The sequence below is a fragment of the Sceloporus undulatus genome, chromosome 2, assembly GCF_019175285.1.
Source record: "Sceloporus undulatus isolate JIND9_A2432 ecotype Alabama chromosome 2, SceUnd_v1.1, whole genome shotgun sequence".
Taxonomy (NCBI): Eukaryota; Metazoa; Chordata; class Lepidosauria; order Squamata; family Phrynosomatidae; genus Sceloporus; species Sceloporus undulatus.
In genome coordinates, this window is record NC_056523.1 from 218,271,364 (window position 1) to 218,293,694 (window position 22,331).

The 22,331-nt window shown below is 42.6% G+C and overlaps 1 long non-coding RNA gene across 1 annotated transcript in view; it reads left to right on the top strand.

The window, feature by feature from the left end:
- The first annotated feature begins 1,275 nt into the window (after nucleotides 1–1,275).
- The window catches only part of LOC121920179, a 39,502-nt gene continuing 18,446 nt past the window's right edge, over nucleotides 1,276–22,331 (top strand). Inside the window, exon 1 of the long non-coding RNA XR_006101688.1 lies at nucleotides 1,276–1,346. This is a non-coding gene — a long non-coding RNA (uncharacterized LOC121920179). The remainder of the gene's footprint in view (nucleotides 1,347–22,331) is intronic.

The window sequence follows — 22,331 nt, forward strand, 5'->3', positions numbered from 1 at the left end:
ACCATTACAGTTGTCATATTTGAAAGGAACTCTGCTTTCTTGTTTATCATATGTAACTTATAAATGTTACTTTCACTTTTTAAAACAAAAATATGAATGCTACAATATGACAGCTTGTGGTACACCTACTGGCATCCTCCTGCAGTCAAGCTCACTGTTGCTTCTGTGCCCACAATAGAGCAGGGGCAGCAGTATGGATCATTCCATGAGCCAACACATCAACCATAATATCATGGTCCTCCTCTACCATCTAGTGAAGCTGTCCCGCACCACTGTAAAAGTAACCGTGGGGCTGTATGATGAAACCCTACCGAAATCTACACACATACATGCACTATCCCCATTATATTTTGATGCACAACATAGCAGCACAACCATTCAAGTTGTGATCTTGGACTACAACGCTGCACCCACTAAACTGGAAGTAAGTACCACTGAATTCTACATATATTTATTGTGAAGCAAGGAGACTTGCCTCTCAATAAATATATGTAGAATACAGAGTAAAAGGGAGTAGGAAGTGAAGACTTCTGTTGTTAGCCCAGTGTTGATCTCAGAGGTTTAGTCTTTGGGACACAGTAAAATGACAAGGATGAGGAGGAAGATACAGTATCCGCCAGCATTTGGTTCCAGGACACCCTGTGGATACCAAAATCTATGGATGCTCTATTCCCATTAAATGCAATGACATAGTAATATGGTTCTCCTTATATAAAATAGCAAGATCAAGGTTTGCTATTTGGAATTTATATACTATGGAATATTTTCAAGCTGTGGATAGTTGAATCCATGGATAAAGAATCTTTAGATATGAAGGGCCAATAGTATAAGAAGGACACATGTGACTCAATAGATTCCTAGGGAGGAGGGTAAATGTGCAAAAGACTTTAATTAGAACAGACTTTTCCTTCTGCTAGTGGCAATGAAAGTACTGGTCTTTTGTCTGAAATGAGGGAGTAAGGGCCTGAACAGACAGGCCAAAATAAAGCTGCTTCGGGTCACTTTGGAAGTATGCTGTTTAAATTACACATGCATCTTAAGAAGCCAGAAGTTGTGCTAAAGTTGCGCTCCAGTCCTTAGGAATGGAGCGAGGCTTTGGCATGGCTTCCAGCCTCTTAGGACGCATGCATCATTTAAACAGCATATCTCCAAAGTGATGCGAAGCAGCTTTATTTTGGCCTGTCTGTTCAGGCCCTAAGACACTATGGAGAGGGAATATATGCTTTTCTGATATTTAGTATCTTGAGGTTTAAGCTGCTTTAAATTTCCCTCATCAGGTAGGGGTCATTCTACCAGCTTGCAAAGTGCTGTGATCTGTGCCAGCAAAGTGTTCAGGTCCAAAGCTGGTAAGGCCTTGTTTTGTTTTGTTCTATTTTCACGCTTCTTATCTTTATGTAAAATCTTACATCTTAAATGGAGCTTATCTACATCCTGAGATAAGCTTATCTGCAGGGCTAACTTATGTTGACTGCATGTCAGTAATTGTCATGACTTCTCTCAAAGAAAACTAGCAATTGTGGTTTAGTGAGGATGGAAATACATTTCCATGAGAAACAGAAACAACAATTTAAAATTATTTAACTCAGCTGGTATGAATGAGGCCGAGAAGGGGGGACATGGAAATCCCTGAACATGGAAGACCTGCTCTTTGGCATGTAGGTTCTTCTAAAGACCTCAGTGTTTATAGAGGTATGGACAGATTTCCAGGTTAGGGGAAGGACTTCACTTTGAACTTGAAGGGAGGTCTGCCAAGCTCTTTGATAATGAAGCTAGTGTCCAAGATAAAGAAGAAGATAGGTAAATAGTTAGAGAAAGAAAAATATTTAAGAAGAGAAGATATAGGCGGGTTACAAACTGCCACTTGGGACGTCCTCAGGACGTCCCAGTTTTAAAAAGGGGCGTCTCTTCCAGACGCCCCTCTTCCTGTTACGGACTCTGTCCTTAACAAATGGCGGCGGCCAGAAGAAGCTCCATTTTGGAGCTTCTTTTTTGCTCCGTAAGGGAGCTGCGCGGTTTGGCTGCGGCGGCTCCCTTGCGGAGCAAACAGCAGCACTGGGAGACCGCCGCAAAGCAGCGGTTTGTAACGCCTCTCAGAAAAGAAAAGAAAGGACAGAGAAATGCTAGTAGCTGTTTACTTAAGACAGTTATATGAGAACTTCAATTTAAGGAATAAATAGAACATTACATAATTTCTCCTTTTTGTATGTATGGTTGTATAATTGTAGGTAGATAGTTATGTGTATGTGAATATGTAATATATGTAATCATGTGTATGTATATGTGCTAAATTCTATGTGATTTTTTCCCCTCTTTTCTTTTAACAATTAAAAAAAAAGGTAATGGAGCTAGTGTCAGGAGATGGAGCCAGATCTAAAGCAGTGCTAGAATTATAGAATCATATAATCATAAAGTGGGAAGAGATGTCAAGTGCCATCCATTCCAACACCATGTTATTCAGGAACACAGAATCACAATGCCCCCGGCAGATGGCCATCCAACCTCTATTTAAAAACCTCCAAAGAAGGAGACTCCACCACCCTCTGAGGAATTGTGTTCCACTGTTGAACAGCTCTTACTGTCAGGAAATTTTTCCTAATGTTGAGGTGGAATCTCTTTTTCTCTAGTTTGCATCTATTGCCATGGGTCCTAGACTCTGAAGCAGCAGAAAACAAACTTGCTCCATGTTCAATATGATATCCCATCCTATCATCTCTTAACCATCTCTTCTCCAGGCTAAACATACCCAGCTCCCTAAGTCTCTCCTCATAGGGCTTTATGGTTTCCAGAGTCTATACCATTTTGGTGGCCCTCCTTTGCACACGCTCCAGCTTTTCAACATCCTTTTTGAATTATGGTGCCCAGAACTGGATACAGTATTCAAAGTGAGGCCTGACCAAAGCAGAACAGAGTGGCATTATTACGTCCCATGATCATAGAATCATAGAGTTGGAAGAGACCACAAGGGTCATTCAGTCCAACCCCCTGCCATGCAGGAACTCTCAATCAAAACATCCCCAACAGATGGCCATCCAGCCTCTGCTTAAAGACCTCCAAGGAAGGAGACTCCACTACACTCCAAGGGAGTGTGTTCCACTGTCGAACAGCCCTTACTCTCAGGAAGTTCTTCCTAATGTTGAGGTAGAATCTCTTTTCCTGTAGATTGCATCCATTTCTCCGGGTCCTAGTCTCCGGAGCAGCTGAAAACAAGTGAGCTCCCTCCTCAGAATGACATCCCCTCAAGTATTTAAACAGGGCTATCGTATCACCTCTTAACCTTCTCTTTGAGACACTATACTTCTGTTGATGCAGCCTGGAATCACATTGGCTTTTTTTTTTTTTACTGCTGCATCACACTGTTGGCTTATGTTGAACTGGTTGCTACTAGGACTCCTAGATCCCTTTCTCATATAGTCTTGTTAAGCCAAATGACCCTCATCCTATATCTGTGCGTTTCATTTTTTCTGGCTCCATCCTGGCCTCTGAGGGAGAGAGGAGGTAGGTCAATCCCATCCGGCCTCCCCAAAGGAACTGAGCCCTTCCCAGAAGGCATCTGGCTCCATCCTCCAATCCCTTCCCCTTTTGTGTCATGTCTTCTTAGATTGTAAGCCTGAGGGCAGGGAACCGTCTAATTAAAAGATTGCATGTACAGTGCTGTGTAAATTTACAGCGCTTTATAAATAAAACTTAATAATAATAATAATAATAATAATAATAATTCTGCCTAAATGTAGTATCTTACATTTCTCCCTCTTGAAATTCATTTTGTTAGGTTTGAACCAGCTTTCTGATCTATTAAGGTCATTTTGAATTTTGATCCTCTCCTTTGGGATATTAGCTACTCCTCCCAATTTAGTGTCATCTTCAAATTTAATACACATGACCTCTATTCCTTCATTCAAGTCATTGATAAAGATGTTGAATAGCACTGGGCCCAGGACAGAATCCCATATTTCAGCGGGTAAAGATAACCACCGACTATACTCCATGTGATCTCTTATGGGATGATTTGCAACTACACATCAGTGGAGGGTTATAGACCGCCGCTTTGAGGCGGTCTGCCGCTGCCGCCGTTTGCTCCGTAAGGGAGCCGTCGCAGCCACACCGTGCGGCTCCCTTGCAGAGCAAAAAAGAAGCTCCAAAATGGAGCTTCTTTCTGCGGCGCCCTAATGATGTCGCGAGGCACTGCTGGTGCACTCGTGACGTCATTAGCACCGCAACACGTTCGGACGCACAGCGTCCAATACGTAAAGATGGCGCCGGCCGTGTGGAACGGCCGGCGCCATATTGTACGGACAGAGTCCGTATTAGAGCCAGGGGCGTCTAGAAGAGATGCCCCTTTTTTAAAATGGGACGTCCTGCGGACGTCCCAAGTGCCGGTCTGTAACCGGCCTATATTTAATTTTGTACAAGTCAGTGGTTCCAGCATAAGTTGAAGGTGAATTGGAAAACTTTTCTGTTCATTTTATTAAACAACTGTTATTTCAAAGTATTTCCCAATATATTGTAAATCAATGATGGGTATAGTTTGGCCTGTGGACCACATATGGCCCCTCAGGGATGTTTTTGTGGCCCCCAAAGGGTTTTTTTTTTGCCCCCAAATGCCCTCAAAATGTGGGGATATTTTTGTTACTATTTTAGCCCCCTGGAGCAATTTAGATTAAGGAGAAACTATTCTCGAAAAAGGAACTGAACAGGAAGTGATGTTGTTAAAAAGAGGCTAAAATATAGATAAAATGCACCCCTCACCCTCTAGAAAGTGTTTGGAATTTTAAATAAGTTTGTAGAGGGTTTTCTGGGGGTGTGGAGCCTTCCAAGGACTTCTACGGGGCTAATGCAGCCCCCCATTCTTCCAGAGTTGCCCAGCCTTGCTATAATCCAGCAGTCTACTAGTACATACTGATCCAACATGTACCTGTCATGCGGTTTTTCTTGGCAATATTTGTTCAGAGGAGGTTTGCCATTGGTTTACCCTAAGGCTAAGAGACTATGGCTTGCCCAAGGTCACCTAGCGGGTTTCATGGCTGATCAAGGAACTGGACCCTCGACTACAGAGTCAACACTCAAACCACTATGTCACGCTGGCTGTCAGGTTCTCCTTAAGGTTATCATAAGTCAGAAGCAACTTGAAGGCACACTGCAATAACAAACCCACCCTTGTGGTAAGATCTGACAAGGGGTCATAAAACCATAAGGTCATGGGGAAGTTTGTAAACGCATTCAGCCAAACACATTTAGCCCCCCCTTCCCGATTTTTTTATTCGTATCTTGTGAAGATCTACAAAATATGTGGGCAGATGGGATTGTGACTAGGAGGTTGCATATGTCCACCAAACATCCTCCTCCTATGTGTTGCCTGAATGCTCACACAGGGTTGTTGGGATGTAGATATACTCAATGTCTCTCCTGTTTCGAAATTGACTTTTCAATGTCTGTTCCTTTAGGGTAGTTAATTCCATCCCATATATCACACCTCGTTCATTAAGAGTTCTGGCTGTTTCCGGCTTCCTTTTTAAAGCCTGCTAATGCAGTTCTTGAAAACACATCTTCTCTCCTTAGCCATCTATAATTATTTCTCATTAGAGTCAATTTTCTTCAAATAGAAGCAATTGAACAAGTTACCATAGCAAGAAAACTCCAAATTCTCCTTCCCCTTGCTATCTCCTTCAACTGTTTGTCTTTTTGTGTGTATCACACAATTCACCCTAGAAAATGAATGCTAAGTTAATACCCTGATTTTTTCCCCACCTTCATGTAAATCAAACTGTCAGGGTTTGGACTGGGCCTTTTAGCCAGGGGCAATCTAGTTCAGAAATCCAATGTATACTGCGAAATCTAAATTGAGCTGCATTGATATGGCAAATTGAACTAGGTTCACAAGTTCACAGTGGAATTCAGGCCAGATGATGACAGGTTAGAACTGCTAAGGCCAAGTCAAAAGCTGGTAGAGAAAAATACAACCAAAGAATAAAGACATGTAGAACAATGAAGTTAATATGCAAGTGAGTAGTGGACCCAGTTTATAACCAAGCTCCCCCAAATTATGCTGTGACCCCACAGCAGCCTTTGAGAATGGGTTGGGAAACTTCAGCTGGAGTGCATCTACACTGTAGGAATAATGCAGTTTAATGCCACTATAAATGCTGTAGCTCTATCGTATGGAACCCTGGGTCTGTAGTTTTACAAGATCTTTAGGCTTTAGTCAAAGGTTTCTGTAGGCTGGTGCCATGGCAGTTAAAGTGGTGTCAAACTGCATTATTTCTACAATGTAGATGCACCGCTAGTCCCAAACAGGACTGTTAGGCTGTTAAATGGTACTGGCTTTTATAAGCACATTATGCTAGCACTTTACCCATCTGACGGTCAATCTGTTTCCAGATCCTTTTCAAAAATGCTGGGTTTAAGTCCCAGTTGCTCCTTTGACCCACCTAGAGTTATCACTTGAGGCCCTCCTCCAAGGGCAGCTACTGAATGAGGAGAGTCAGTGGCCACACAGTTTTAGCTTTGCTCCTGGCTTCACTTATGGTTTATTACGAGTTTTCATTTTGTTTATCCCAGCTGCTTTTTTTAGGACTTGTTGCATCTGTGTTGTTTTATTGTTACATTGTTACATATTTTATCACATTTTTAATTGATCTGGATACCAATGGATGACCTTGGGTATTGGGTGGCTCTAAAATGTGAAGGATGGAGAAAGAAAGAGAGAGAGAGAGAGAAAGAAAGAAAGAAAGAAAGAAAGAAGAAAACCAGCCAAGACTGACCATTCGTCATGATGACTTAAAATCATGGGAAGTGGAGTCCAACAACATCTGGGTATTCAGGGTGGAAATATAGTGGTCAAAGCACTATATCACATTATAATGCATTTATGTTGATACTAGTTTGGGAATTACTGAATCCCTGGGTTTCAATATCCAAGTGAGCACACACACAGGTTCGAGTGTCACCTTCCAACTGGGTCCCAAGCAAGCTCTCTTGAGAAAGCAAGTGAAAGATATCTTAAGTACTGACAGGATGCAGCCGTGGCAGTTAAATTGGAATCATAGTGCAACAACTGTGTAATGTAAAAGGAACCTAACGGCCTGAACAGACAGGCCAAAATAAAGCTGCTTCGGGTCACTTTGAAGGTATGCTGTTTAAATTATGCATGCATCCTAAAAGGCTGGAAGCCACGCCAAAGCCATACTCCACTCCTAAGGATTGGAGTGCAGCTTTGGTGCAGCCTCTGGCCTCTTAAGATGTCATTTAAACAGCATACATCCAAATTGACCCGAAGCAGCTTTACTTTGGCCTGTCTGTTCAAGCCGTTAGGTTCCTTTTACATTACACAGTTGTTGCACTATGATTCCAATTTAACTGCCACGGCTGCATCCTGTCAGTACTGAAACTTATTTAAATTCCGCTTCGACTCTTATCAGGCTAGCCCAGCTATGGTGGTGAAGGTGGTGATAATCTTTATTTGTAAGTTTGTTGTGTGCCTTCAAGTCCTCTCTGACTTATGGTGACCCTAAGGCAAACCTATCATGGGATTCTCTTAGTAAGATTTGTTCAAAGGAGGTCTGCCATTGCCTTCCCCTGAGGCTGAGAGCATGCGACTTGCCCAAAGTCACCCACTGGGTTTCATGGCTCAGCTGGGAATCAAACCCTGGTCATGGTCCAATGCTCAAACCATTACACCATGCTGCCACTTTATTTATACCACACCTTTCCCCCAAAACCAGGACTCAGCTCTTTATCATTCCTCCTCCAATTTTATTATGGATTGCTCTTTGCAGGGTTTGATGCCATACGTCTCCCACAGAGTAAGACAAAAGAAAGAGATCAGTTTTGCCAGATAAAGTGTTTTTAAAGAAATTTACTTAATGATTTGAAAAGACTGCCAGCACACAAACTAATTTTGGGGTATCCATATCAGTTCTCTTTGCTCCAACACCCTCCATCTCATCATGCTGCTGAAACTGAATATTCAACGTGCACAAATTATCCCAGTAACATGATTAAACTGTATACATTGCTTTTTTTCCAGAGAGAATAAGACCAAAAACAAAGAAGCTGAGTCAGTGTGGTAATGAATACAAACTGCAGAGAAAGAAAACAATCCATTACCATTAGTAATCCTTGTCACTAAGAACGAATTTTATGCTGCGAAAATGATGATAAATTACATTATTATTGTGGTACTCAACACAGAATTCCACTTTCTTTTCTCAGCACCAAACTTCAAAAGCAATCTTCCCAAGCTGTAAGTTAATGCCATACTCCTGTTGCACACTATATTGTGTTGGGAAAGGAGGCATCTGTACAGATGTGGACATTGGCGGTGCCATAACCAAAGCTTTGGAAAGTTCCTTTTTCAAATTATAAGTTCAAGAATTCTCCAGACAGCATGGTCATAACTGTGATGACTAGGGGATTCTGGTAATGATATTCCCCCTCCCAAAAAGTAATTTGGGCATCACTAATCATTTTAAGGCCCAGGTTACCTTCCTCATCTCACCTTCTCAAAAGGAATCATCATTGTTTTTACTTTAAAAGGCTAGTGGATGTTTGAGAGTCCGGTTTCTACAGGGATGGGGAAAGGCAGCGGGTTATTTTTCACTCTTTAACTCCCTTTCCCTCACCCAGCAGGCTGCACTTGAGCTCCTGTTATGGCTTATGGTTTCATTTTTAGTTGTTGTTGTTGTTGCATGCGGGGATGTGGAGTCAAAACCACTGTGTGTTACAATGTTTTGCTCCATTTCGGATGGGTTTGGAGAAGAAAAAATACTGGTTTTTAATGGGGGCTTCAGGGATGCAAACTGAGGTCCTGAGCAGGTCCCTCTGTGCTACTAGCATTTTTAAACATGTATTTCTTCCTCAGAAGCCATTGTACAAAAAACAAACTAGCCCTGGAAGATATCACCATTTTTCTCTCTCCCACCAGCAGTATTAACATGTGAATTGAGTGATCACTTGGTGCTTTCATGTTATCCAAAAGAAAAGAACTGCATTATCACCAATGGGGTGGGGGCAAAGATGCAGATCTGCACAAACTTCTTATTTGGACGCTTTTGTTGTTCTATGTCTCCAAGTCATTTCTGACTTATAGCAACTCTAAGACTTGTAGAACATATCACGGGGCTTTCTTGGCAAGTTTCTTCAGAGAGAAGTTGTCCTGGCCTTCCTCTGCAGCTGAGAGAGTGTGACTTGACCAAGGTCACTTAGTGGGTTTCCATGGTCAAGCAGGGATTCAAACCCTGGCCTCCCATTGTTTAGAACTCTACATTGGCTCTTGGAAACAATTGCTGTAATTTAAGCAGGCATACAATGCAGCTCTTCCTAATGAGTGGAAAGTAGGATTCAGTATCACACTATTTATAGCATTTATAGGTGCCTTTCTATAGTTCAAGACAGCTTATAGTAAAACAGGTAGAAGGGGAAAGAAGAAGAAGTACCGCAATCCTGGTGAGGGGACAGTGTATTGTTTTGAGAAGAAGGTACCTGTACAAATGCATATACTGGCAGTGCCATAACTAAAACATGGAAACATTATTTTTTAACTATAAGTCCTTTGTTGTTGTTATTATGAACAGCCCTTGAGTCGACCCTGATTCATTGCAACCCTGTGGAGGAGACATCTCCAAAACTCCCTGTCTTCCACTGTTTTGCTTAGGTCCTATAAATTCATTCCCATGACGTTTCTGAGTCTATTCACCTGGCCTGTGATAGTCTTCAATTTCTGCGTCCCTCCACCTTTTCTAGCATTATTGTCTTATCTAGTGAGTCGTGCATTCTCATGATGTGTCCAAAGTCTTTTCCAGCACCACATCTCCAGTGAATTTGATTTTCATCTTATCCGCTTTCTTCACTCACATCTATACATGGTAATAAGGACTACAATGGCTTGTAAGATTCAGTTGTATCTTCACTCTTTGGGATCTTTTCTAGCGCTTCCCATTCCTAGTCTTCTTGTGTTCTTGACTGAAGTCTCCTTCCTGGTGTATGTTTGATCAAGCACAAGAACTCTTTTAGTATTTCAATTTCTATGGTCATTATTTTTGTTTTCAATGGCTGGTTACAGACTGGCACTTGGGACGTCCGCAGGACGTCCCATTTTAAAAAGGGGGCGTCTCTTCTAGACGCCCCTGGCTCTAATACGGACTCTGTCCGTACAATATGGCGCCAGCTGTTCCACATGACCGGCGCCATTTTTACATATCGGACGCTGTGCGTCCGAATGTGTCGCGGCACTAATGACATTGCGAATGCGCCCCTGGTGCCTTTTTTGCTCCGTAACGGAGCCGCGCGGTTTGGCTGCAGCGGCTCCCTTATGGAGCAAACAGCAGTGGCGGCAGACCGCCTCAAAGCGGCGGTCTATAGCCCATCTTTATCTTCACCATTAAGCCTGCCTCTGCACTTTCTTCTTTGACCTTCATTAATAACTGTTCCAAGCCTGTGATGTTTTCTGCTAGTAGTATGGTATCACAGCCAGCCAAATAAAATGGACAGTAGATGTCCCCTTTCGACAAACAATGAAGCAGAACAGAGGCCTGTACCCAAGAGGGGAGATGTTCCCTCAGAGATGAGCAATTGAGGTAAGCAACTGCTAGCCAAGATGGCTGTTGCAGAGCCAGGACATTAAGCTGAAAGGCCTGACTACATCCAGTGACCATACCTGGCAAGGGAGTGAAGCCAGAGAGGACTTTGGGGATGAAGTTCAGATTCTGACTCTTCAAGGCTTACTCATCAGATTTTGGATGTACACATTGCCTTACAAAGAGAGCTACTTTCTCTTGTAAGACTCTGGTTCTGATCTATGAGAAAATGGACTTTGCTATCCAGTCTCCATATCCAATACTGAATTTATTTATTTTATTTTTATCCCACCTTTCTCCCAAAGTAGGACTCAAGCAGCTAACAACATATATAAAACACATTAAAACAACCATTAAAATTGTACAGTTAAAATCGTAAAAAATATAAAAATTACAAATATAACATTTAAAACATACAAAGTTTAAAACAATAATCTAAAACCAACCATACTTTTGTGGAATGTTAGCTCTGAGATCTGAAGCTGAATATATCTGTGAGAATCTACTGGGATTGGCCAGAAGCTACTTGGCTCTGTGAGGTCATAATTCCATAATGCTTGCATTTCTTCTAGAGAGGAGAGCATGAGCCATGGACCAAGGAATCATTCAAGAAAGGAGAGAGTTAACTACTAATGCTGAGGTGCTATGAGGGCAGAATTTCTTCAAATGCAGCACAGTTGGTTGAAGATATGTTAAAGTAAGTGAAGTAGGTAGTACACATCACTATCTTAAAAGATGGAGACTACAAGACCATTAAGTCATACAGTCAGCCCTCCATATCCATGGATTTTTTTATCCATGGATTCAAGCATCCATGGTTTGAAAATATTTTTAAAAGAAAGTAAGGCCTAGAGCAGGGATGGAGTAATGGTGATCCTCCAGATGTTTTGGACTTGAAGTGACAGACACCCGAGCCACCATGTCCTATTTATTTGTTTTATATGCTATCTTTCTCCCAGAGGTGGGTTAGAGATAAAATTAGCTAAAAATGTAACAGTAAAAATTTTAAAAAAATTAAACTCACCTTATTAAAAAAGTATAAATTTACGTTAAAGATACAAAAGTTAAAAACTGAATAAACACACTATGTACCCCAGTAAGAAGCCTTGCCAGACAGTGATCACATATTTAAACCCCTGCTTAACTAAAAATGTATTTGCCTGCTGGGGAAAGGAAAGCAGGGAGAGGGCCAGTCTAGCCTCCACGAAAGGACATTCCATAGGGTGGGAGCAGCCACCGAGAAGGCTCTCTCTTGTGTGCTCACCAAGCAAGCCTGCAATGGTGATGGGACCAAGAGAAAGCCTTCCTCTGGTGATTTTAATGCTCTGGCAGGTTTGTGTAGGGAGATGCGGTTTTTCAGAGACTCTGTACTAACCTGCACTAGCCATTGGTAAGGGACAGAGAGAACTGTACACCAACACGTGTGGAGGACCAATGATCCGCTACTCATTGCCTATCTAGAAGTTGTGAAGATCATTATAGGTTAGTACAGCACCATGAACTGACCACACATGAATACTGGTAGTCAGTGCTGTTGGTACTGGCTGTAATATATCTCCCAATATCCACAAGTATATGAACTGTGTCTTTTGTACTTCCTGAAGCTTTTGAGTTTTCTTCAAGGGCAGGACAGCACTGAGGACAACACTGTAGTTCAGGAATGGCCAACTGTGGAAGGGTAGGGGGCCGCATTAGACCCCACCAAGAAACCATGGAGAGCTGCAAGCTTGACCACGCCTGCTCCTGCAAAAAAATAAAAAATAATAAATAAAAATGGAACTTTTTGCCATGAAATGGCCTCCAGGGAACAGGGGGATATTCTTCACTCTGTTTTGGAACAGCCTTTTTAACAGCAGAAATTGAATGGAGGTCACTAAGAGGCTGTGCAGACCAGCCGCCTCCAGTTGTGCTGGATTGGCTCCTTTTTACACGCTGGAAAGGGAGCGATAGCTGTGGTGCCCCAGCTTTAAGGTGCTCCTTTGGGGCTACATCATGTAAACATAGTGCCAGAGGAGTGCTGTGACACTGATTACCATGTGGAGCAGCATGCAGCATCATGCTGCCATGGGGGCAGAGTCGGACCTGCATTGTATGGACACCATGTCCCAACTCCATCCCCAGGCCGGCCTTAATAGCTAGTCTGCACAGGCCTTTACTATTTCAAAAAAGGCCTCTCTTGGAGCTAACTTGGCCCAGGGCAGGCCTAAAACATGAGCAAAATGCTCCTGCCCCGTAGCGTAATTTTGAAGCACTTACACACATGCACACACACACATGCTTTAAAAATGGCTCTGGTAGCTGTAGTTGTATGCCTTCCAATTGTTCCAATTTGGCAGGGACAGTCCCAATTAATTGTTTCTCATCCCACTTTTCCAGCTACTTTTAAAATGTCTCAGTTTCTCTTTTCCTCCTCCCACTTTCCCCCATCATCCTGTCTTATGCCCATTGCTGCAAACTTGGTTCAAAATGCAAAAGCAGTTTGCACTCAGTTAACTCAGCAAAAGGGAAGAGGCAGGAGGTTGCAGAGTCTTGCCCTTCCCTGTAGGCTGAGGCAAAAGCCAACTGTTGCAGACTGTCTTGGCTTATCTCTTCTTCCTCATCAATAATAATCTTTGTTGTCTTGACCTCACTCTGATGTTGCTGGGCCACAAGTGCCTTGGTTTTCATCTGTGAAACATTGAAGTGTATGTAGGCAAGTTGACAGTATACGAAAGCCTATCACCAATCTGTGGCTTTGGGCATCCCATTCTTTGAAAACATGTTTAATGATTCCATGGGGAAAAGAAATACATTAGCAATTTTTAATAAACATATGTATCTTTGAAGGTTACTTTGTGGCCTTCCCAGGTTGGGCCTGAGGCAATAATTTCTGATTACTCAACTACACACAGGAAGCCACACCACTGAAAAATGATCTTGTGGCATATCTCTGGATGTGATCAGGGATGACATTCACCTTTCACAGCCTGTGAAGAATGAAGAATAGTTTGCCTAGGGGGAAAAACACAAACTTTGGTAGAATTCTGCCACATTGCAGAATTAATGCAGTTTGACACTACTTTCACTGCCATGGCTCCATGCTTTGGAATTCTGGGATTTGTAATTTTGGGAGATATTTATCTTTATCAGAGAGCTCTAGTGCCTCAATAAGCTACAAATCCCAGGATTCCACAGAGTGGAGCCATGACAGTTAAAGCAGTGCTAGAGGGCATACATTCTGCAGTGTGGTAGCAGCCTTTGAACCTCTCATGATGGGCTCTGATTCCAAAATGAGTTACACATCCCACAATTCCATAGCATTGAATTGTGGCAGTTAAAGTGGTGTCCAACTGCATTATTTTTGCAGTGCAGATTAGATCTAAATTATTATTGTTACTGTTGTTGTTATCATTTATTTATATAGCATAATCAGTGTATATGGCAGTTAACAATTGTTAATTTGATAGTTCCCTGCCCTCAGGTTTACAATCTAAAAAGACATGACACACAAGGGCTGGATCCACACTGCAGAAATAATCCAGGCTGACACCACTTTAACTGTCATGGCTCAATGCTATGGAAGTTTGTTTGGCACCAGAGCTCTCTGAAAAAAAGGCTAAATGTCTCACAATACTACAGTTCCCAGAATTCCCTAGCATTGAGTCACAGCAGTCAACGTGGTATCAACCTGCATTATTTCTGCAATGTGGATCCTGCCTAGGAAAAGAGGAGGGGATTATTTTCCTGCAGATGCTGACTATTCTTCTAAAGGACACAACAGTGGCAGGTGGCACTGAGGGAAGGCTGTTTCTGCCCATTCATCTCTTCCTCCACAGAAACCCCAGCATTGGCAGTTGGGATGGAGGGAATGTTTTGCATTTAAAACTTTAAAACTAACTTTCTCCCACATTTTTTAAAAATAAAATCACAAGTATTTTCATCACATGAGAGCCAGCATGGTGTAGTGGTTTGTGTGTTGGATTATGACTCTGGAGATCAAGGTTCAATTCCCTGCTTGAGCAGAAAAATCCACTGGGTGACCTTGGGCAAGTTACACTCTCTCGGCCTCAGAGGATGGCAATGGGAAAGCCCCTGTGAAGAAACTTGCCAAGAAAACCTATGATAGATTTGCCTTAGGTCGCCATAAGACAAAAATGACTTGGAAACATACGACAACAAAACCACCTTCCCCTAGGAAGGGCTTACAAAAGCTCGTGCTACCAACTTCTCTCTTTCAGTTAGGGGTAAAATATACTGCTTTTTTGGAGCAGTGTCCCCCTGCCCCTTTCCTCACTGGATCGGGGCTGTGGCAACTACACGGCGTGGCCCCGATCTGGCACTTGACAGCTAAAAAGAACAGCAAAATGCCACTGCTTTTAGCACCAACAAAAAGGCACCCTTGCTGCTGCAGTGGCAGCTTTTTGGCTTTCCTGTGGTGCAGCGTATCTAAACGCTGCGCCAACAGAGCACTGTCATGTTCCTTGCCATGCAGTTGGGCATGCGATGTGATGCCAGCGTCAGGGTGCATGGTGTCAAAATGCCATGCTCCACACTGCTCCCATGCTGGCATTTCAAGCTGGTCATTTAGCCCCTTTGTCTCAAAGCTGCTACAAGATTTCTTTGCATACTGAGTGTCCAGATGAACATGGCTCTATCTCTGAACTCCCCAAGTTGTGCTCTTCAGAAGTATTTGGACTATAACTCAAACCATCCCTAGTCAGCAGGTTTGTGCTGATTGTGGATAGTGAGAACTCTAAACCAATAGCTCTGGAGGGTACTGGTTTAGAGAAGGTTAATCTAAGATGTATTAGTTGGCACACATACAGTGGAAAGAGTTTGAGTTTTTCCTAGATGCTGAAACTTTAGTGGCCTTACATTCTCCATTGTGTTAAGATCCTAAAGGCAAGAAAACGCTAATAACAGTATCCTTCCCAGCAGAAGGAATTAATTAGCCAAATGAAAAGACGCTGCAGAATTTGTTTGCAAAATGGTATCCTCCAAAGGTTTCCTACACCTTACTTCTATGCACAGAGAAACTTCAGTGATGTTAGAAATTCAGGTCATCAGCAGTACAGTTTAGGATGAATGTCTGCATAAGTGTGTTAGGAAGACTTTAATTGCCCTGTGAAGATATCCACAGGAAGCTTCCTAGCTCCCCATTTCCTCCTCTGCAGTTTGCCTGAAACATTGTACTGCCAACGTAAAAGAAGCAAAGTGAGTAAATTTGGAAGAAGAAAGTATTTGAAGTGGTCATTTGAAGTGAAGCCAGCAGAAAAGGACAAAAAGAGACGGGGTTTTTAGGAAAATGTTGGAATAAAGAAAGTTCTCCAGTAGTCTGGTCCGGCGTTCTACTTTACAGAGGCCATCCTTTGTATTAAAATATTCTTCATTTGAAACTAGACTCAGCAAGAACGTCAGGAGTAGCACACACATTTTGCCATGGACTAATTTTTTTTTGTCTTGCAAAGTGGAGCTAGAGGCAAAGCTTGCAAAATTAAAATTTTTGGACCACAGTGGCCACAATCCCTGTGCTGGTTGAGAAATTCTGAGAGATACTGTATAATTAGAAATGCCATATCCCGCCTGGGGGTGGGACTTTCCCGTTTTTTGGCCCCCTGGCATGGTCCCGTCCTGTTTTTGCCCCTCCCCCGGGTTTTCCCCGGGTTGAGTTGGGCCCTGCTTCAGCAGCAGCAGCCACTCTGCAGCTATTGCTGCCGACTGCCAGTCTGCCACCAACCTGGCCACTCTTGCAGCCGCTCCTGCTTCAGCCTTTGCATCCCTCCGGCGCTTCCATTTTGCACCCTGGGCTGCCCTGCCAGCTCTTCCGTGGCCGTGCGCAGGGCTGATCAGGGACTCCTGCTCTTCAGTTTGGCTGGCCAATAGCTGGACAGCCCGCCCCTGCTGCAGGAGCTTGCGAAAGCTAGCAGGGGGCGGGGCTGTTCCAGCTCCAATCTCCCATTGGCCGGCCAGCCTCCAGAGGAGGAGCTTCTCTTCCTCCCCACGCGGGCCCCAGGCTGAGCAGCATGGAGAGGGCTTTACCGGCAAAGTACTTCCTCTTCTTTTTTCGCCCCCTTTCTCTTGTTCTTTCTTTTCCTCCTCCTCCTATTCTTTTTCTTCTCCTCTTCCTCTTCCCCCTCCTCCTCTTTTTATCTTTTTTCTTGTTCTTCTTCTTTCTCCTCCTTTCCTTCTTTCTCCTTCCTTTCTTTTTTCTCCTCCTCCCTCCTTCCACCTCTGCTGCTGCTGCTGCTGCTGTTGTTGTGTGCCCAACTCCCTCCTTGGCCAGGCCTGCATTTCCCAACAAGAGGGAAGCCAGGACTCGTGGGGGCCATGTGGGGGGGAGGGGCTGAGAGGGAGGCACCAGGCAAAAGGGAGCCCATCACGCTGCATCCACACTGGAGAAATAACCCAGTTTGGCTGGCAATGCTTTAACTCTTTTCTGACTCAAGGCTGTGGAATTCTGGGAGCTGGAGTGTGCTGTGGGGACCAGAACCCAAGCCCTGACTCTTTTATAGCTCAGTGCTGTGGAATTCTGGGAGCTGGAGTGTGCTGTGGGGACCAGAACTCAAGGCCTTCATCACTTTTAACAGTGATAGTGATGATGATGAAGATGGTGATATTGATATTAACCAGCTTCTGAGGCATGCGACCACTGTTTGTTCATAAGCCTCTGAAATATGCAAGAGGCAATGTTAAATAAAGCCATGTTCAATGCCCAAATGTGTGTCCTGTGTGTTTTGGAATGGAGGGGGGTGCTTTGGGCAGAAAGGGAAGTACATTTCTGCCATCTTTCTAGGAATAATGCCAAAATGTCCTTCACTTTGATCATACCTAAGAAACATGCATTTATATTAACATATTTTTTAAAATCATCACATTTTTTCGTGTGCCCACCATTTTTTAAAAGGGTGTCCTACATTTGAAAATGTTGTCCTACGTTTGTCCTGGTTTGAAGGTCCTGACTTATGGCAACCCTATGTATAATCCAAAAAGTAACTCTCTGAAACTCTGGCCATAGGAGAGTGTCAGATATGCTCTAGGTTAGCTTTTCTGGACTGTTCATAGACTAGGCCCCTTTCCACTGTAGTTATGGAATTGCTTCCTATTTTGGAGTACACACACACACACATATACTGTGTGTATATGTGTACATACACACTTACAGCCTAGAATACTGGGGGAAAGGTAAATCTAGAACTTCTCTCCGTGACATCAAGTTTTATATGTGCATAGGGAATTTTACATAGCAAACCACTCAATTATTCAAAATGGTAGCTCCTACCTTTAGTCTCAAATTATAATATCAGGAAAATAGTTGGAGTAACACAATGGGTCAGACTTGAATTTCTCTCTTCTTTCAAAAACTGCCTATCACGACGTGGTGTACTCCAGAATGTGTTGGCCTACAAAGGAAGGTCAAGTTTGTACTTGCACCTCTGAAAGGGTTAAGCATGGTGGAATAAATCGAACCTGTTAATATAATTTATTTTGGCTTCTGATAAAGTTCCTTGCACATGGCCATTAAGGAAATGAAGTAACTCAAGAGTGGGAGTTTAAAAGTCCTCAGAGGGATTAAGAGGCTGGTTAAGAGATTGGAAGGAAAGGCTGGGAATAAATAGCCCAGCCTCCTCTTCAGATAGGAAGGAGACTTGTAATGAGCTAAACTGACTGTGGGATCAGATTGAGGAATGCTGATGCTCAGTAACAGTAATAACCTGTTTGACAGAATGAACAGTGAGCTGGCAATATTTTGCTGATGACGTGAAATTATCTAGGTTACTTTAACTGGAAGAGATTTTGAGGAAATCCCACAAGGAGCTAACACAACTAAGCAAATCTGAGAACATGGGAGGAAAGGAACTCTTAGCAAGAGACAAATAGACGTTGGTCTCCATCTCAGCAGGATTTACAGTTATTTTCTCAGGAGGGGTTAAAAATATACTGTCAACTGCCTTTGCAAAGCAAAACTGAGCCAAAACTATTCATTCCAGTTTGGTCGTTGCCATTGAAAATCTCTTTTATCACTACTATTTAACCCCAACAGATGGAATAAAATGTTTCCCTGGGATATGTAGAGGGAATCAGGATGCAGGAAATGCAATTTGGTGAATGCTATCTATTCCACCTTGGGTGCCCTGTGGCTCAAGTCTATGGGTCTTTGAGACAGAGGGATTGTGACAAGGTACTGAGACAGTGGGATTGCTGGAGAAAATGAGAAAAGAGAGAATTTTTGCTGAATCTTTTTGTTATAACTTACATTGTTTCAGCATGAGGTGGGAACGCAAGAACAATACTTACATATATCGATATTTATGGAAAGATGCGCCAAAGACAGATGTGTGGATGATACATTTAACAGAAATGGGAGGAAATAACAGTTATCAGTCTTACCAAGAGAGCTTTATCTGTGTTATCATCATCACCACCACCACCACCATTATTATCATTGGTATGTATTATCAGGTTCTAGAGCCATGTTTTCATTTTAAAAAAATATTTTCTTTCAAACCAAAGTTGGGGGGAAAGCAGTACTAGAAGAGAATTATAGCAGAGAAACAGCAGACAGGGAAATAAACACTTCCTTTTGCCGTATGAAGTTTCTTCCCTGCAGGTCACACTCTTCCAAAGCTCAGATTTGTATTAGAGAAGCAGCCACCAGCCTGTAATGGTAGAAGACTGAAATGGAAAAGGCGTCTCATCCAAAGAATATGCCAAACAGTGTGGTACAGATACTAGATGGATCCATGCACTGGATCAGGCGTATAAAGCAAATTTTCCCCGCTCCCAAATGTGGTGAAAGTATGACCTACCGTTTCTCTTCTAAATGATAGATAATAAAAGTCTGTTATTGTGGAGCAAGCTCATTAGGTAAAAGACAGACAAAGCCTTCTCAAATTCACTTACTATACAAATCATTTGCTTGCAAAAAGTGAATTTATTTTATGCATAGTTTTCTACTATCCTGGTAATTCTGTTAAATGTACACCTGGACTAATTTAAAGTGTCAGTCCCAATCTATAAGTCAACCCAATTAGATAAACAGAAATTTTGTAAATTGATACCTACGTAAATTCTTTTGATTCAATGGGTCTGCTCCACTTAAGATGAATAATTGGATTTTAAGCCCCTAACAGAAACATAAGATAGTGTTCAGTGCAACACACCAGTCCAGTTTAATTATCAGGCAGCTATTGGCAGCCCAATAATAACTGGGTTGTGCTGTAATTGGTGTGGTATATCCTTAAGCAGTCACTGCAAACTGACAAGTTATAATTATACATTAATATTAAATGTCATTTGCTTATCACAACACAGGCAGATAACATCTCTCTGCATTATGTGTTTCAAATGCTGGCACAGTTCACAAGGCTAAACGTCCTTCACTTTCAGTGTCTCTCTCATGCTTTTAAGATTGTGAAGACGCAGCTTGCATACTATTTTCCATTTCCAAATTTCAAGACGGATTCCAAGCCAGAACTCGGAGAATGTGCCTAGATGTGTACATTTTAAAAGTCCATATTAGCAAAAGGCCACCCCTTATCACCTCCACATCCAGTCTCTTTCCAGTTCTATCATGATTCTGCTGATTTTCAAAAGGGCAAAATCCATTCTTTTATTTGCTTTTGAGTTTTCAAATGTGTACACGCTGGTGCTTGTGTTTTAAATTGTATTCCTCCCTTGGATACACCCCCATTAACTAAATCATGTTGAAAGAGAACTACATGCACATTTGGATGAGCCAGCATGGTTTAGTAGTTTCAGCATTGAATTAGGACATTTCGAGACCAGGGTTTGATTCCCAGCCCAGCCATGGAAAACCACTGGGCGATCTTGGGCAAGTCACATTCTCTCAGCCTTAGAGGATGGCAGTGACGCCCCTCCTGAAGTAACCTCATAATAGGTTCATTTTAGGGTCATCATAAGTCAGAAAAGACCTGAAGGCACACAACAACAACAACAACATGCACATATGAAATTGCACATTTCTCTGTGAGCATGATGCATATGTGAGCACCTTTTCCTCCAGCTGCATCCACAGATGTCCATCAATATACAGTGGCATTGCTATGGTTGGTGTCACCCAGTGCAGGGTGGTGGTGGACTGCCCTAACCTCCTTCCTTTCCCCTCCCATTGCTCAATGGTGTCAATAGGGTTGGTTTGCTGAGATAGGCCTGATCAGGGGCATCTGATGAGAGTCAGTTGCAGCTGCCTGATAATTCTATCTCTGCTGGGTCTGTTGCATGTCCCATTTTTAGCAGCAGATATTACTGGGGCGGCAGCAGCTAGACTAAGGAGTTTATCAAACGGGACGGGAGGCTCTCAATTTTGAAAAAGAAGATAGCGAGGTCAATTCAAAAATTCAAGCAATTACGTGATTACTTATCACGCCTTAAATTTGCTGTAATGGCCTCCCCAAACGCCACCCAGATTCTGTGCAAAGTAAGCCATCACATCGGTGGGTTCTTAATTGCAAATTGGCACCCTTGTGCATGCTCAGTGAGACTCCAGATGACTGGAGCATAGCATATTTAGGCGAGTGAGAGAGAGGAACCAAGGAACCCCACAATTTACAAAAGAGGTTGAAGAATGGTTGAAAGAACATGCTCTATTCATGTTAAAACGCACTCCGAACGCAATCACGCTTCAATCCACAGTTGAGTAAATTCGGTGAACTAGCGAAGTCACAAACCCTACTCCTAGGCAACTTTGCACCCAGTGCGCTGTTGTTTGGTGTGATGTGCATGTCTCCTTTGGTCCTGGTCACCCCCCCCCAAATCTGGAAGGGGGGGTTCCTTGTCCTTCAGCATTGCTGGGGGGGGTGGCTGCTGCCTGCTAATTAAGAGGCATGGACCCGGAGCTATTGGATAACCATTATATTCACGTTTTAACATGACAAAAGTGAATATATGCTCATTTTAATAATTTGTTTTGTTGTATTTGGGCCTATCAGAGCATCTTTAGATACACATCTGATGCCAAATATAGCCACAGAAACCAAGCAACACTCAAATGAGACGTGTAGCATGAATCTTTTCAGTTTAAAAGAGGGATGCCAGTAAACCTCTACACCAATGGCTCTCGAATGGTAGGGAGGGACCCTGAGGGAGAGTGCAAGAATTTCTCAAGAGGAGCACAAGGCATGGAGGCTCTGATTTCCCTCCTCCTCTTCCCAAACCTTTTAATGTGTAAATTTACAAATGCATTGAGTTAAATATTGAGTTTACTTAAATAAAACTTATAATTTGAACAATATTATTTTCTTTTTAAATGTTAAAATATGAATACACATGAATGTGTGAATGAAAATAAGCCCATTGAATAAGCAATTTTTAAAATTCATATACTAGGTTGAATAGGGCGGAGGAGAGCATGATGCATGCATGTAGGTGTAAAGAGAGGGTCCCAAGGATAAAAAGTTGGAGGACCACTGTTCTATACATTTCTCCACTTCTTGATTTGTGTGGCAACATCTTCCTTGGTGGATGCCTTCTTTTATCCTTTCATAAAATAAGTTTCATTTTCCTGTTACTGTGTTTTTTGTATAGCTTTGACCTCTGAGGAGGAAGGAAAGCAGCTAGGAACTTTTTGTTGTGTGCCTTCAAGTTATTACTGACATTATAACAGGATTTTCTTGGCAAGATTTGCCCAGAGGGGTTTTTCCTTTTGCCTTCATCTGAGGCTGAGAGAGTGTGATTTGTCCAAGCTCACCCAGTGGGTGTCCTTTTAAAAAATATTTGTGTGTGTGTGTTAAACATAAACAAAACCACAGATACTTTTTACAC